This window comes from Bufo bufo, chromosome 3 (assembly GCF_905171765.1).
Source record: "Bufo bufo chromosome 3, aBufBuf1.1, whole genome shotgun sequence".
Taxonomy (NCBI): domain Eukaryota; kingdom Metazoa; phylum Chordata; class Amphibia; order Anura; family Bufonidae; genus Bufo; species Bufo bufo.
This window is the reverse complement of record NC_053391.1, coordinates 254,802,388-254,818,092: the sequence shown is the minus strand read 5'-3', so window position 1 is coordinate 254,818,092 and position 15,705 is coordinate 254,802,388.

Genomic DNA, 15,705 nt, shown 5'->3' with positions numbered 1-15,705 from the left:
AAGGCAGATATGCATGTCTTACAAGCAGATATGTCTCCAAGCCCATGAGAACGTTTTCATACTGACGGTTTTACCACTGGTCCCGATTCAGACAAAGTACCCTCTGCTAGAGTGTTCTCTGGCTAAATCCGACACAGGGAGACAGATGACAATCTATAAAAACACACACACATCCTAAAGTAAAATGTCCGCATAATAAAATTTCCACAACAGAGAGTTATGAGGATAACTGGATGGACGTATGTCTTTTTTCAACCTTACAAGCTAATACTATGAAAAAGAGTATGTTCACATAGAGACATTGAGTTGCGATTGATACTGAATCAGAAAAACCACAATGTGGTCTGATGCTGTTTCAATGCGGTTGTGGTTTTTACAAGTGAAATATTTTACAGAGAACCTGTTGAAGCTGGCCAGCTAAGACCTGTCCTAGGTTGCTAGTATAGCTTATATGTGTATACAGCTAAACCTGCCAATAGCCTAAATACAGTTCCTATGTTTATGTGTTAGAGACAAAAGCAGAGTTATTTACTGTGACATCATGTTTTGAATGTCATATAACTGTTATAGTTTGTGTTCACAGAAGCAGAAAAAAATAATATGCCTTTTAAGATTTATTTTGTAATGAAAGGTAAGCTCAGTGACACAGCAAAAACGACAGAAAGCATAGTGTTAATCTGTTGTTGCTGGACAGAAGTCTAGACCAATCAGAGCAAGATTCTCACACAGCAAGAGTTTTCACCAATTAAAGCCAGCCTCACAGACAGCCTGTCTCGTAATTCCCCCAGCTCCTGCTGCTAGAATAATTATTCACCAGAGACAGGAGCTGAAGAGACATTCACTCCACTGAGAGCTGAGTTTTCCGGGAACAAGAGGCCAATATATGTATTTTAAACAAGTTATATAATGTTCATATTGTTAGTATTGTGTTTAGAACAGTATACTGAACTAGATATATATGTGTTTACTTACAGTTCCACCAATTGCAACCAAATCAATTGCAACCTACAAATAGCATACAAATAGCAATCCATACAAATTGCATACAGATCAGTAGAACTATCAGTCAAATCTTAGATATACCTCTCAGAGAGATCATAAAGTGCTTAAATAACTTAAAGTGACAGTACAGATACTGAAGAGAGAAATATAGCCACCATTTTATCTTAAATGACAAGATTGAACAGTTGAATCACCATCTTATGCATACCGCCATTTTGTGATATCTTTTCAACACATGTTTTGTACATGGACCATCTGCTGTGGAGGTGGCAGTGTTATATATGAAGAAAAGTTGAAGTTAATAAAGAAGTTATTTTAAGCATTTGGTGTGCTCTTTAAACCTACTGTTTCCATAGAACGGCGCTAGAGGAATTAAAGAGTAATAGAAAGTCTGGTTAGACTAAAAGTCAGAGATATAAAAATTCTTCTAATACATAGCGCAAAAGGCACTTCATAGTGCTGCGCCTGCCACACCCGTCACCTTGAAATGCAGCGAAATCTGCAGACAACATGTTATAGAGCATTAGGAGCTAACTAGATTAATATATAGTTTTAGTTTTAAAAGATTCAGTAAAACTTGTAATTTATACATTTATATCTCTGCTATTTCTGATTTCATTGCTCACAGGGGGGGTATACACACTTACACAGAAAAGGCTATGACTCACTGATAATATCTGAATAGACCACCTTGAGCTCAGAAAACTCAGGAAACTATATATTAATCTTTTCAGCTCCTCTTGCTTTATAACATGCTTCCTACAGATTGCAATGCATTTCATGGTGATAGATTCTCTTTAAATAAATGTGTTTCACATGGGGAAAAAAACACAACTGCATTGAACACAGCTTCCAAACTACATTGTGGTTTTTCAGATGTTGTTTTCAGGCATCTCAACCAGCAGGGGCGTACATAGAAATCATTGGGCCCCATAGCAAGAATCTAAATAGGGTCCCACTAACTTCACCCACTAACCACACACTGGCCCATCCCACCACCTGCTCTGGCTCATCCTCTGCCATACTCCCAGCAGTGGAAGCCGTGTAGGCATCAGGATCGACGCGGGTGCCAGGGAGCGGGGCACGTATTAGGCTACTTTCACACTTGTGTTTCTATTTTCCAGTAATAAGATCCTTCATAGGGTCTCAATACCGGGAAAAAACGCTTTCTTTTGGCCCCATTCATTGTCTGAGGGCACTGTCCACTATAAGCAGCACACAGGCACAGTTCATGGGGGGGTGGGCTATGGTGTCACTGGCACAATAGTATACCAGTGCCACCATAGCCCCCCTTGCCTTATTAACTGTGTCTGCTCTTCTGTGTGCCAACAGACCCCCTTATGAACTTTGCCTGCATGCTGCTTACAGTGAGGTACAGAAGTATTTGAACACCCTGCGATTTTGCAAGTTCTCCCACTTAGGAATCATGGAGTGGTCTAAAATTCACAGTGTAGGTGCATTCCCACTCTGAGAGACAGAATGAAAAAAAAAAAAATATCAGAAAATCTCATTGTATGATTTTTAAAGAATTTATTTTTCTTGCACTGCTGAACATAAGCACGGTATTTGAACACCTAAGAAAATCAGTGTTAATATTTGGTACAGAAGCCTTTTTTTTGCAATTACAGAGGTCAAATGTTTCCTGTAAATCTTGACCAGGTTTGCACACACTGCAACAAGGATTTTGGCCCACTCCTCCACACAGATCTCCTCTAGATCTGTCAGGTTTCGGGGCTGTCACTGAGCAACATGAAGTTTCAGTAGTGATGGACGAACATCAGCCAGGACAATTCGAACTCGGTCAAATGTTCGCGAACCGCAAGTTTGCGGTGGGCACCATTCACATTAATGGCAGGTGAACCTGAAAAACCTTCAGGTCATTATTGCAGCCACCAAATACTTACAAGAAGTGCACAAATTGTCCCACAACATGGACAGTGACATACCAGAGGAGGATCAATGGCAAAAATTCCCACAATAATATGTATTTTAATCAGGGGCTATTTTTATGCGTCTTAAAGGTAAATGTGGCCTGCTCGAGCCTAGAGATTTTTTTATCTTAGGCCCCACGGGAGTACAAGCCCCAAACATTAGACATTCACCGGACAGAAAACATCAAGTGATTATGTGGCTGGAGGTATATTAGACGGTCATTGGATAACAATTTTACTTCAGGCTAGTGGAGTACAGGCCCCAGAAATTATTGATTCAATGTACAGAAAGGAACAAGTGATTATGTGGCTGGAGGTATATTAGACGGTCAATGGATATCAATTTTACTGCAGGCCAGTGTAATACAGGCCCCAAAAATTATTCATTCACTGGACAGAAAACATAAAGTGATTATGTGGCTGGATATCAATTTTACTGCACGCCAGTACAAATGCATGTCAAATACATATATTTAAAAGAACAAAACATATAAAATTGGATTAAAAACATGGCTAACAAAATCCCCCCTCTTGAAAAACCCCAAATGATATTAGTTGAAATTCGATAACACGTGGTCGTTACAGGTGTTGAATTCCTCCGAGGCCCCAACAATTAGGCATTCACCATACAGAAAAGAACAATTGATAATGTGGCTGCAGGCACATTAGGCGGTCACCGTTTAACAATTTTAATGTTGGCCAGTTAGATTACAGGCCCCAAAAATTACGCATTAACCGTACAGAAAAGATCAAGTGATTATGTGGCCGGAGGTATATTAGACGTCATTGGATATCAATTTTACTGCAGGCCAGTGGACTACAGGCCCCAAAAATTATTCATTCACCGGACAGAAAACATAAAGTGATTATGTGGCTGGAGGTATAATAGACGGTCATTGGATATCAATTTTACTGCAGGCCAGTACAAATACATACCACACCAATTCAATGTGCTAGACAAAAATAGTATAAAAATACACTCACCTAAAGAATTATTAGGAACACCTGTTCTATTTCTCATTAATGCAATTATCTAGTCAACCAATCACATGGCAGTTGCTTCAATGCATTTAGGGGGGTGGTCCTGGTCAAGACAATCTCCTGAACTCCAAACTGAATTTTAGAATGGGAAAGAAAGGTGATTTAAGCAATTTTGAGCGTGGCATGGTTGTTGGTGCAGACGGGCCGGTCTGAGTATTTCACAATCTGCTCAGTTACTGGGATTTTCACGCACAACCATTTCTAGGATTTACAAAGAATGGTGTGAAAAGGGAAAAACATCTAGTATGCGGCAGTCCTGTGGGCAAAAATGCCTTGTGGATGATAGAGGTCAGAGGAGAATGGGCCGACTGATTCAAGCTGATAGAAGAGCAACGTTGACTGAAATAACCACTCGTTACAACCGAGGTATGCAGCAAAGCATTTGTGAAGCCACAACACGCACAACCTTGAGGCGGATGGGCTACAACAGCAGAAGACCCACCGGGTACCACTCATCTCCACTACAAATAGGAAAAAGAGGCTACAATTTGCACAAGCTCACCAAAATTGGACTGTTGAAGACTGGACAAATGTTGCCTGGTCTGATGAGTCTCGATTTCTGTTGAGACATTCAAATGGTAGAGTCCGAATTTGGCGTAAACAGAATGAGAACATGTATCCATCCTCTGATGGCTACTTCCAGGATAATGCAGCATGTCACAAAGCTCGAATCATTTCAAATTGGTTTCTTGAACATGACAATGAGTTCACTGTATAAAAATGGCCCCCACAGTCACCAGATCTCAACCCAATAGAGCATCTTTGGGATGTGGTGGAATGGGAGCTTTGTGCCCTGGATGCGCATCCCTCAAATCTCCATCAACTGCAAGATGCTATCCTATCAATATGGGCCAACATTTCTAAAGAATGCTATCAGCACCTTGTTGAATCAATGCCACATAGAATTAAGGCATTTCTGAAGGCAAAAGGGGGTCCAACAGCGTATTAGTATGGTGTTCCTAATAATTCTTTAGGTGAGCGTATATAATCTTTATTGATACATATCAGAAAAGTAGACAAACAATGGCGGAAGAAATCCACAGGACAGAATGGGACCTCATACCTTAAAAACACAAAAATAGATATACTGCTATCCTCTCTTAGTAAATGCTGGGACAGATGTATGAACCACCACTTATAAGACTGACGTCAAAAACTTGGATATTCCAAATGCCTACAGCATACATACATTAAAGTGCAACAACAAAATTTGGCAACAACAGGATGAAAAGATCATAAATGATAAGGTATACTAACCAGAAAGGATCCCAAAAACCCAGACGCACGTTTCGCGTTAGCTTCTTCAGTGGATATTTGGATATAGTGACAGACAGAGCTTTTTATATAGATATTAACACAACTAGATTAAAAACACTTGAGGTGTACCTGATGATGTGTGGCCACACATGAGGATGTGAACGGCTTGCGTTCCACGTTGGAACGCACGTCCTCACTTCCTTTTGGAATAGGACCACCCATACTACAACTATCACACTTATTCCTACCCACATTAGTGATCTAATTAAAACAGTAAGTCTTACACATTATTATTGGAATGGAGGGGGTAAAACAAATAATCAGTATTTGGTGTTGAAAAAAGATGTTGTGAACATTACGTGCCGAGAGACCGGAAGTGAGTTGCGTTCCACAGTGGAATGCAAGGAGAGATCATAGGAGGCGGAAGTTCTGCCTAACACTATCGAGGAGAACCTGACCCTGCGCGTTCCACCCTGGAGCCCATACGTGAGAATCTAAATACATACACTTGTGCAAAAAAACTTCATTACTTACTAATTTCAACTAAAATCAATCATAATAATTTCCATACATATGACAGTGATACAAATAGTATTAAATTAACAATAAAACTGCGAATATATGAATATTCAAATATATCATTATTAGTGATATGTGAAAGAGTAAAAATAGTGAGATGTCAAACGACACATATGGACATTCAATATCAGAAACACAAAATGTGATATAATAATGTGATACAATAATAATAAATTACTAATAGAATTCATCAATGTAACAGTAGAAAAAGATTAAATAATAAATGTAAAACAACATGATAAAAAAAAAGTGCATATAGCAGCATGAGCTGGTGGTCAGTTACCCACAGCCTATATTAATATCTTATTTATATTTTTGCTGGTTAGTATACCTTATCATTTTGGATCTTTTCATCCTCTTGTTGCCAAATTTTGGTGTCGCACTTTGCACTTTAATGTATGTATGCTGTAGGCATTTGGTATATCCAAGTTTTTGACGTCAGTCTTATAAGTGGTGGTTCATACATCTGTCCCAGCATTTACTAAGAGAGGATAGCAGTATATCTATTTTTGTGTTTTTAAGGTATGAGGTCCCATTCTGTCCTATGGATTTAATCCGCCATTGTTTATGTTTACTTTGCTTATATGTATCAATTAAAGATTATATATTTTTATACTATTTTTGTCTTGCACATTGAATTAGTGTGGTCTATAGAATAGCATTGTGCATGGCACTCTAGTGTATGTGAGCTATTTCAATAGGTGCTAGTACAAATACATGTCAAATACATATGTTTAAAAGAACAAAACATATAAAATTGTATTAAAAACATGGCTAACGAAATCCCCCCTCTTGAAAAAAAACCAAATGATAATAGTTGAAATTTGATAACACGTGGTTGTTACAGGTGTTGAATTCCTCCGAAGTCCCAAACATTAGGCATTCACCGGACAGAAAAGGCCTTTTATGCCGCTGTATTTACATAAGACTGGGACCATTATTTTAATCTGTGTGGTGGCGGATATGTGTGGGCTGGCATGAGGAAATTCAATTAAATGTGGTTGTCACGGGTGTTAAATTCCTCCGAGATCCATGCCTCATTCACTTTTAGAAATGTGAGGTAGTCCATACTGTCGTGAGCTAGGCGAGTGTGCTTATCAGTCACGATCTCCCCTGCTGCGCTGAACGTCCATTCGGACAGAACACTGGACGAGGGGTAAGCCAAGAGTTCCATGGCAAATTGTGCCAGCTCTGGCCACAAGTCAAACCGGCACACCCATTAGTCCAGGGGTGCCTTGCTTCTCAGAGTGTCCAGATCGGCCGTTAACCCAATGTAGTCAGACACCTGATGGTCTAGGCGTTCCCTGAGGTTGGATCCGGAGGTCGGTTGTCGATGGGTTGGCTGCAAGAATGATCTCATATCCGAAATGAACAACACATCTTCAAACCGCCCTCTTCTTGCATGTGCTGTAGGATTGGTTCTCGCAACTGTTTCTCTGTGAGTGGAAATTCCTCTGCCAGTGCCCGCAACAGCAGAAGGCAGCATATCTTGAAGCAAGGCCTAGAAATGCTGCATTCTGACAGCCCTCTGTGATGCTGGTAACATGTCCGCCATTTTGTGTTTGTACCCGGGGTCTAAGTACATTGCCACCCAGTACTGGTCCTTACCCTTTATGCTTTTTATACGGGGTTCCTCTTCAAACACTGGAGCATGAAGGCCCCCATTTGCACTAAATTGGAAGCGGTGGAGCGGCCTGGCTCATGTTCATTGCCCAGGAGAATGTCATCCTCGGTCTCCTCCCCTCATTCACGGACAACACCAGGGATCTGAGAAAAGTTTAAAGCCTGCTCTTCTTGCTCCTCTTCCTTCTCCACCTAGGCACCATCCTTCACTGACTACTCTTCAGATTCCTGCTGACTTGTCTCAGATGGAGTAGGTCCCCTGGGGATTCATTCAGCATTGCGACTTCCCCATCTTCCTGCTCCTCGACAGCTTGATAAATGACACAACACAATGCACGCTCCAGAAAAAAGGTGTAAGGTACGATGTCACTGATGGCGCCCTGATTGTGACTGACCAGTTTGGTGATCTCATCAAATGGCCGCAGAAGTCTGCATGCATCGCGCATGAGCAGCGAAGCTCCCCAGAACCTGTCCTGCCGCAGAGTTCGTACAGGTAGTCGTTAACGGCACGTTTTTGCTGGAGCAGCCTATCAAGCATATACAAGGTAGAGTTCTAGCACGTCAGGCAGTCACAAATCAGACGTCTGACGGGCAGGTGGTGTCACCGGTGAACGTCAGCAAGATGAGCCATGGCCGTGTAAGATCTAAAATGGCCAGAGATTTTCCTGGCCTGCCCCAAGACGTCCTGGACCCCGGGGTATTTGGCAACGAATCACTGCATGACTAAGTTCAGGACATGTGCCATGCACGGCACGTGTGTCATTTTGTCCTGTTTCAGTGCACTCAGCAGATTGGCACCATTGTTGCACACCACTTTACCAACTGTCAAATTGAGCGGGGTTAGCCACTGATCGGCCTGTGACCGCAGAGCTGAAAGCAATGCAGGACTAGTGTGGCTCTTGGCTTCCAGGCACAACAGCCGCAGCACAGCATGGCAATGTCTCACCTGGCACGTCGAATAGATTCTGGGGAGCTAGGGGGGTGCACAGGAAGAGGCGGTAGTAGTGGAAAAGGAGGATGGAGTAGGAGGAGGAGAAGAAGAGGCAGGCCTGCATGCAATCCATGGCAATAACACCAAATCCACACGGGTGCCATGGGTTGCATGTTTGACAGCCGTCAGAAGGTTCATCCAGTGGGCAGTAAACGTTATGTACCTTCCCTGCTCGTGTTTGCTAGACCACGTGTCTGTGGTCAGATGCATCTTGGCACCGACACTGTGTGTCAGAGATACATTCACTTGACGCTGAACATGGCCATATAGCTCTGGGATGCCCTTCTGGGAGAAATATTTCCTTCCGGGGACCTTCCATTGTGGTGTGCCAATGGCCACAAATTTTCTAAAAGCCTCTGAGTCCACCAGTTTATATGGCAGTAGTTGGTGGGCTAGCAGTTCCGACAAGCTGGCAGTCAGCCGTTGGGCAAGAGGGTTATCCGGTGTCATCAACTTTTTACGAGCATTTGGGCCACGGAAGCCTGCCTTTTGCCAGATGAACGCGACGACGGCATGGTGGAAGGTGGAGTGGAGGACAAATGGGAGGAAAGAGGAGAAGAAGAAGAGGCAGGACGTGGAGCGCCGGGAGTGTGGCTTTGTGGGTTCTGACGGTGTTGCTCCCATTGGGCTCTGTGATGGGAGGCCAGGTGCCTTCCTAAGGAGGTCGTCCCTAGGTGAGTGTTGGGCTGCAGATGGCAACAATATTGTCAGCAGCTGACACGTTAAAAAAAAGCCCACACTGCGGAGCCATGTGCCGGCGTCCTGGGAGCACCAGATCTGACCGTGCATGGTGGATAGCCCACTGCAGATACATTTGCAGTCTGCTTTTTGCCTCCTGTGCACGGTGAGTTCTGCCTGCTTCTCCTCCTTCTCCTTCCTTTCTGCTGCTCCGCCTCTCACTTTGAACTCCCCTCCTCTTCCTCTCTTGTGGACACCCATGTGACGTCCATAGACACGTCATCATCGTTACCTTCACCACCACTGACATTAGAGATCGCGGAGTAGGCAGCAACAGCGGGGACCACCCTCCTTGCACTGATCTGGGTACTGTCATCAGACCACTGGGTGGCGGCCATTGCTACCTACTCTTTATGATCCGATGCCAAGAATGGCTGTGCATCGGTGAGGTCTGGGAATGAATGGGAAAATAATTCCTCTGACTTGAGTGGAGGGGCTGTGGTGGTGGTGGTGATGGTGGTATCTTTGTGGTGCACACAGCAGAGAGTGAGGAGGGTGCTGATACAGAGGATGAGGAGGGTGCAGAAGCGGAAGGCTGAGTAAGCCACTCAATCAACTCTGGTGCGTCCTTTGACGTAATCGCACACACCTTCTCCAACTTCCCACTTGGGTTCCGGCCTGGTGCAGCTGCCCGACCCCTACCACCCCTCCGAAATGGCCTGCCTCTTCCTCTGCCTGTCATTTTCAAAATGAACCTGTGACAAAGTCCCTATATAAAATCTGTATTTGTGGAAGCAGGCATATACAGTCGTGGCCAAAAGTTTTGAGAATGACACAAATATTAGTTTTCACAAAGTTTGCTGCTAAACTGCTTTTAGATCTTTGTTTCAGTTGTTTCTGTGATGTAGTGAAATATAATTACACGCACTTCATACGTTTCAAAGGCTTTTATCGACAATTACATGACATTTATGCAAAGAGTCAGTATTTGCAGTGTTGGCCCTTCTTTTTCAGGACCTCTGCAATTCCACTTGGCATGCTCTCAATCAACTTCTGGGCCAATTCCTGACTGATAGCAACCCATTCTTTCATAATCACTTCTTGGAGTTTGTCAGAATTAGTGAGTTTTTGTTTGTCCACCCGCCTCTTGAGGATTGACCACAAGTTCTCAATAGGATTAAGATCTGGGGAGTTTCCAGGCCATGGACCCAAAATGTCAACGTTTTGGTCCCCGAGCCACTTAGTTATCACTTTTGCCTTATGGCACGGTGCTTCATCATGCTGGAAAATGTATTGTTCTTCACCAAACTGTTGTTGGATTGTTGGAAGAAGTTGCTGTTGGAGGGTGTTTTGGTACCATTCTTTATTCATGGCTGTGTTTTTGGGCAAAATTTGGAGTGAGCCCACTTCCTTGGATGAGAAGCAACCCACACATGAATGGTCTCAGGATGCTTTACTGTTGGCATGACACAGGACTGATGGTAGCGCTCACCTTTTCTTCTCCGGACAAGCCTTTTTCCAGATGCCCCAAACAATCGGAAAGAGGCTTCATCGGAGAATATGACTTTGCCCCAGTCCTCAGCAGTCCATTCACCATACTTTCTGCAGAAGATCAATCTGTCCCTGATGTTTTTTTTGGAGAGAAGTTGCTTCTTTGCTGCCCTTCTTGACACCAGGCCATCTTCCAAAAGTCTTCGCCTCACTGTGCGTGCAGATGCGCTCACACCTGCCTGCTGCCATTCCTGAGCAAGCTCTGCACCGGTGGCACTCCGATCCCACAGCTGAATCCTCTTTAGGAGACGATCCTGGCGCTGGCTGGACTTTCTTGGACGCCCTGAAGCCTTCTTAACAAGAATTGAACCTTTTTCCTTGAAGTTATTGATGATCCTATAAATTGTTGATTGAGGTGCAATCTTAGTAGCTACAATATCCTTGCCTGTGAAGCCATTTTTATGCAACGCAATGATGGCTGCACGCGTTTCTTTGCAGGTCACCATGATTAACAATGGAAGAACAATGATTTCAAGCATCACCCTCCTTTTAACATGTCAAGTCTGCCATTTTAACCCAATCAGCCTGACATAATGATCTCCAGCCTTGTGCTCGTCAACATTCTCACCTGAGTTAACAAGACAATTACTGAAATGATCTCAGCAGGTCCTTTAATGACAGCAATGAAATGCAGTGGAAAGTTTTTTTGGGGATTAAGTTAATTTTCATGGCAAAGGACTATGCAATTCATCTGATCACTCTTCATAACATTCTGGAGTATATGCAAATTGCTATTATAAAAACTTAAGCAGCAACTTTTCCAATTTCCAATATTTATGTAATTCTCAAAACTTTTGGCCACGACTGTAGAACCCCTTAATCAGTTTATTTTGGGGAAACAGGTATATCACAACAGTTGCTATTAGTTGTTCCAATAGCGTTTTTCCCTCTGTATAGCTGTGGTATCTCAGCAGAACCGCACACAAATGCTGCACAATACAAATGCACTATATAGAAATTTATATTATAGGTATATCACACCCCTGCCTCCATCAGTTTTTTGGGGGGGCAAATGGTATATCACACCAGTTGCAATTAGTATATCCAATAGCGTTTGTCCCTCTGTATAGCTGCGGTATCTCAGCAGAACCGCAGACAAATGCTGCACAATACAAATGCACTATATAGAAATTATATTATAGGTATATCACACCCCTGCCTCAATCAGTTTTTTTGGGGGTCAACTGGTATATCACACCAGTTACAATTAGTTGTTCCAATAGCGTTTGTCCCTCTGTATAGCTACAGTATCGCAGCAGAACCGCACACAATTGCTGCACAATACAAATGCACTATAATATACTTTTTATGTTAGAAAGTATATTATAAGTATATCACACCCCTCAGTATGTCACACCTATCGATAGCACACCTATACCAGTCCTTAAAAGGACTTTTGTGGCCCTATTAGCTAGCGTTTGGTGTCTCTAACAGTCTGTCCCTGCTCCACACAGGAACCTCTCCCTACACTGGCCACAGACTGAATATAAAATGGCAGCCAGTTCGGGTTTATTTAGAGGGTAGGGGGTGTGTCCATGTGCTGAAACGTCTCAATTGGCTGGCCTGTCCTACCTGATGGATGTCTCATGTGTAAAAGTTCTGTACAATGGAAAAGAATATGGTGCCGGCGGATGTCGCCATATGTTCGCATGATCGGCGAACGAGCAGAGTTCACCGCAAAATGCCATCTCTAAGTTTCTGCTCCCTCCAAAGATGTTCTATTGGATTTAGGTCTGGAGACTGGCTAGGCCACTCTAGAACCTTGACATGCTTCTTACAGAGCTACTCCTTGGTTATCCTGGCTGTGTGCTTCGGGTCGTTGTCATGTTGGAAGACCCAGCCACGACCCATCTTCAATGCTCTGACTGAGGGAAGGAGGTTGTTGCTCAAAATCTCACAATAAATGGCCCCATTCATCCTCTCCTTAATACAGTGCAGTCATACTGTCCCCTTTGCAGAAAAGCACCCCCAAAGCATGATGTTACCACCCCCATGCTTCACAGTAGGGATGGTGTTCTTGGGATGCAACTCCTCCTTCTTTTTCCTCCAAACACGACGAGTGAAGTTTAGACCAAAAAGTTCTACTTTGGTCTCATCTGACCACATGACTTTCTCTCATGCCTCCTCTGGATCATCCAGATGGTCATTGCCAAACTTCAGACGGGCCTGGACATGTGATGACTTGAGCAGGGCAACCTTCCGTGCAATGCATGATTTGAAACCATGACGGCATAGTGTTCTACCGACAGTAACCTTTGAAACTGTGGTCCCAGCTCTCTTCATGTCATTGACCAGCTCCTCCCTTGTAGTTCTGGGCTGATTCCTAACCTTTCTTATCATTAGTGATACCCCACGAGGTGAGATCTTGCATGGAGCCCCAGTCTGAGGGAGACTGACAGTCGTCTTTAGCCTTTTTCCATTTTCTAACAATTGCTCCAACAGTTGATCTATTTTCACCAAGCGGCTTGGCAATTGCCCGTAGCCCTTCCCAGCCTTGTGGAGGTCCACAATTTTGTCTCTGATGTCTTTTGACAGCTCTTTGGTCTTGCCCATGGTAGTATTTGGCCTGGACAGGTGTCTTTAAAAAGCTCAGACAGGTGCTACTAAGTTAGATTAATGAATGGAGTAGAGGTGGACTTTTTAAGGGCACAGTAACAGGTCTTTGAGAGCCAGCAGTCTTGTTGTTTCTCAGGTGTTCAAATACGTATGTTCAGCAGTGCAAGAAAAATAAATTCTTTAAAAATCATCCATTGTGATTTCCTGAATTTTTTTTATTTTTATTCTGTCTCTGAGTGGGAATGTACCTACAATGGTGAATTTCAGACCCCTCCATGATTTCTAAGTGGCAGAACTTGCAAAATCACAGGCTGTTCAAACACTTCTGTTCCTCACTGTATAGTGAATACTGCCCTCATGAATTTGCTCAAGGACTCTGCATGCACATTCCAATAGGTGTACATGTTCTGGGTAATAGACTGCCCCCCCCCCCAACCCAACCCAACAAAACTGAAACCAACAAAACCCAACCCCTTAAACTTTTAATTTAGGGCTCTTTCACACCTGCGTTATTGTCTTCCGGCATAGAGTTCCGTCGTCGGGGCTCTATGCCGGAAGAATCCTGATCAGGATTATCCTAATGCATTCTGAATGGAGAGTAATCCGTTCAGGATGCATCAGGATGTCTTCAGTTCCGGTACGGAACGTTTGTTGGCCGGAGAAAATACCGCAGCATGCTGCGCTTTTTGCTCCGGCCAAAAATCCGGAACACTTGCCGCAAGGCCGGATCCGGAATTAATGCCCATTGGAAGGCATTGATCCGGATCCGGCCTTAAGCTAAACGTCGTTTCGGCGCATTGCCGCATCCGACATTTAGCTTTTTCAGAGTGGTTACCATGGCTGCCGGGACGCTAAAGTCCTGACAGCCATGGTAAGTGTAGTGGGGAGCGGGGGAGCAGTGTACTTACCGTCCGTGCGGCTCCCCGGGCGCTCCAGAGTGACGTCAGGGCGCCCCAAGCGCATGGATCATGTGATCCATGTGATCACGTCATCCATGCGCATGGGGCGCTCTGACGTCATTCTGGAGCGCCCCGGGAGCCGCACGGACTGTAAGTATACCTCTCCCCCGCTCCCCGCTCCTACTATGGCAACCAGGACTTTAATAGCGTCCTGGGTGCCATAGTAACACTGAAAGCATTTGGAAGACGGTTCCGTCTTCAAATGCTTTCAGTACACTTGCGTTTTTCCGGATCCGGCAGGCACCTCCGGCAACGGAAATGCATGCCGGATCCCAACAACGCAAGTGTGAAAGAGGCCTTAAAGTTGCAGTGCACTGCTGCTGTGCTCACTTACTGTGCACTCCACTGTAGATTGCTGTCTGTGTGGCAGAGCGGCAGGCAGGCCATGGCAGATCTATTCTTTACATTGAGCCTGGAGGCTGAGTTCCTATCTCTGCAGCACAGGTGAGGGTGACTGGTTTCTGGGGGTGAGACTGTCCCTAGTCACAGTCAGGTCAGGCAGCAGTAGGGGCGGACGGCAGCAGAAGCAGTCCCGCAGCACGTCTGCTAAAGTTTCCCTGCTGGGCGCGCTGCAGATAGGGCGCTCTGCAACTGTGACTGTGGGCAGGACATGGAGGGAGGGGGAGGGAGGATGAAGGGGCCTGCACACCTTACTACCTGAACAGAGGGATAGCAGGGCTCGGGACGGAAGACAAGTGGGCCGCCTCAATGCCTGATATAATTAGTGGTAGGCAGTGAACATAGTACATAATACAGATGAAGGGGGTGGGGCCTTCCATGTGCTCCGGGCCCCCCTGCCATGGGACCCATAGCAGCTGCGTGGTCTGCCTATATGTTGGTACGCCACTGTCAACCACTATGTCTGAGCATATCCTAAGGTTTAATTTACTGTACATAGAACATTTTTAAAATTGTGGTTAAAGCTTCATAAAAACCACGGCAAAACTGCACACAGTTTTAGACCTCATGCTCACGACTGTAGTTTTGGTCTGCATCCGATCGGCAATTTTTGGGCTACAAAAGATGCAGACAGCACACAGTGTTTCCGTTCCATGGCCCCACAACAAAATAGAACATGATGTCTTATTCTTGTCCGTGTTGAGGGCAGGACGTACTGATTTGCAAAATGTGGAACACACATGGGCGGTACCCATGATTTGCGGATTGCAAAAAAGGATACTGTAGTGTGCAGGAGACCTTACCATGAGTTGCCATGGTTTTGCAATGCAATTTTTCGAATGTAAAGCTTTTACAGGTGAAGCTTCACCTGTACAAGCCAGGCGGCCAAAAATTGTAAAACCACCTCAACTCATGGTAAATCCACAAACAGTTTTCGCACAGTTATTAATGTAGTTTTGACTGCATGTTAAAGGGTTTTTCCCACGAAAAATATTCTACAGTTTTCAAACCAGTACCTGGATCTGAATACTTTTCTAATTGCATGTAAATAAAAATTTTGTATGGCCACTGAGTTATTTAATAAAATGTATCTGTATAGCGCCACCTTTTTTTTTTTCTTGTTTCCTTGTCCAGCTCA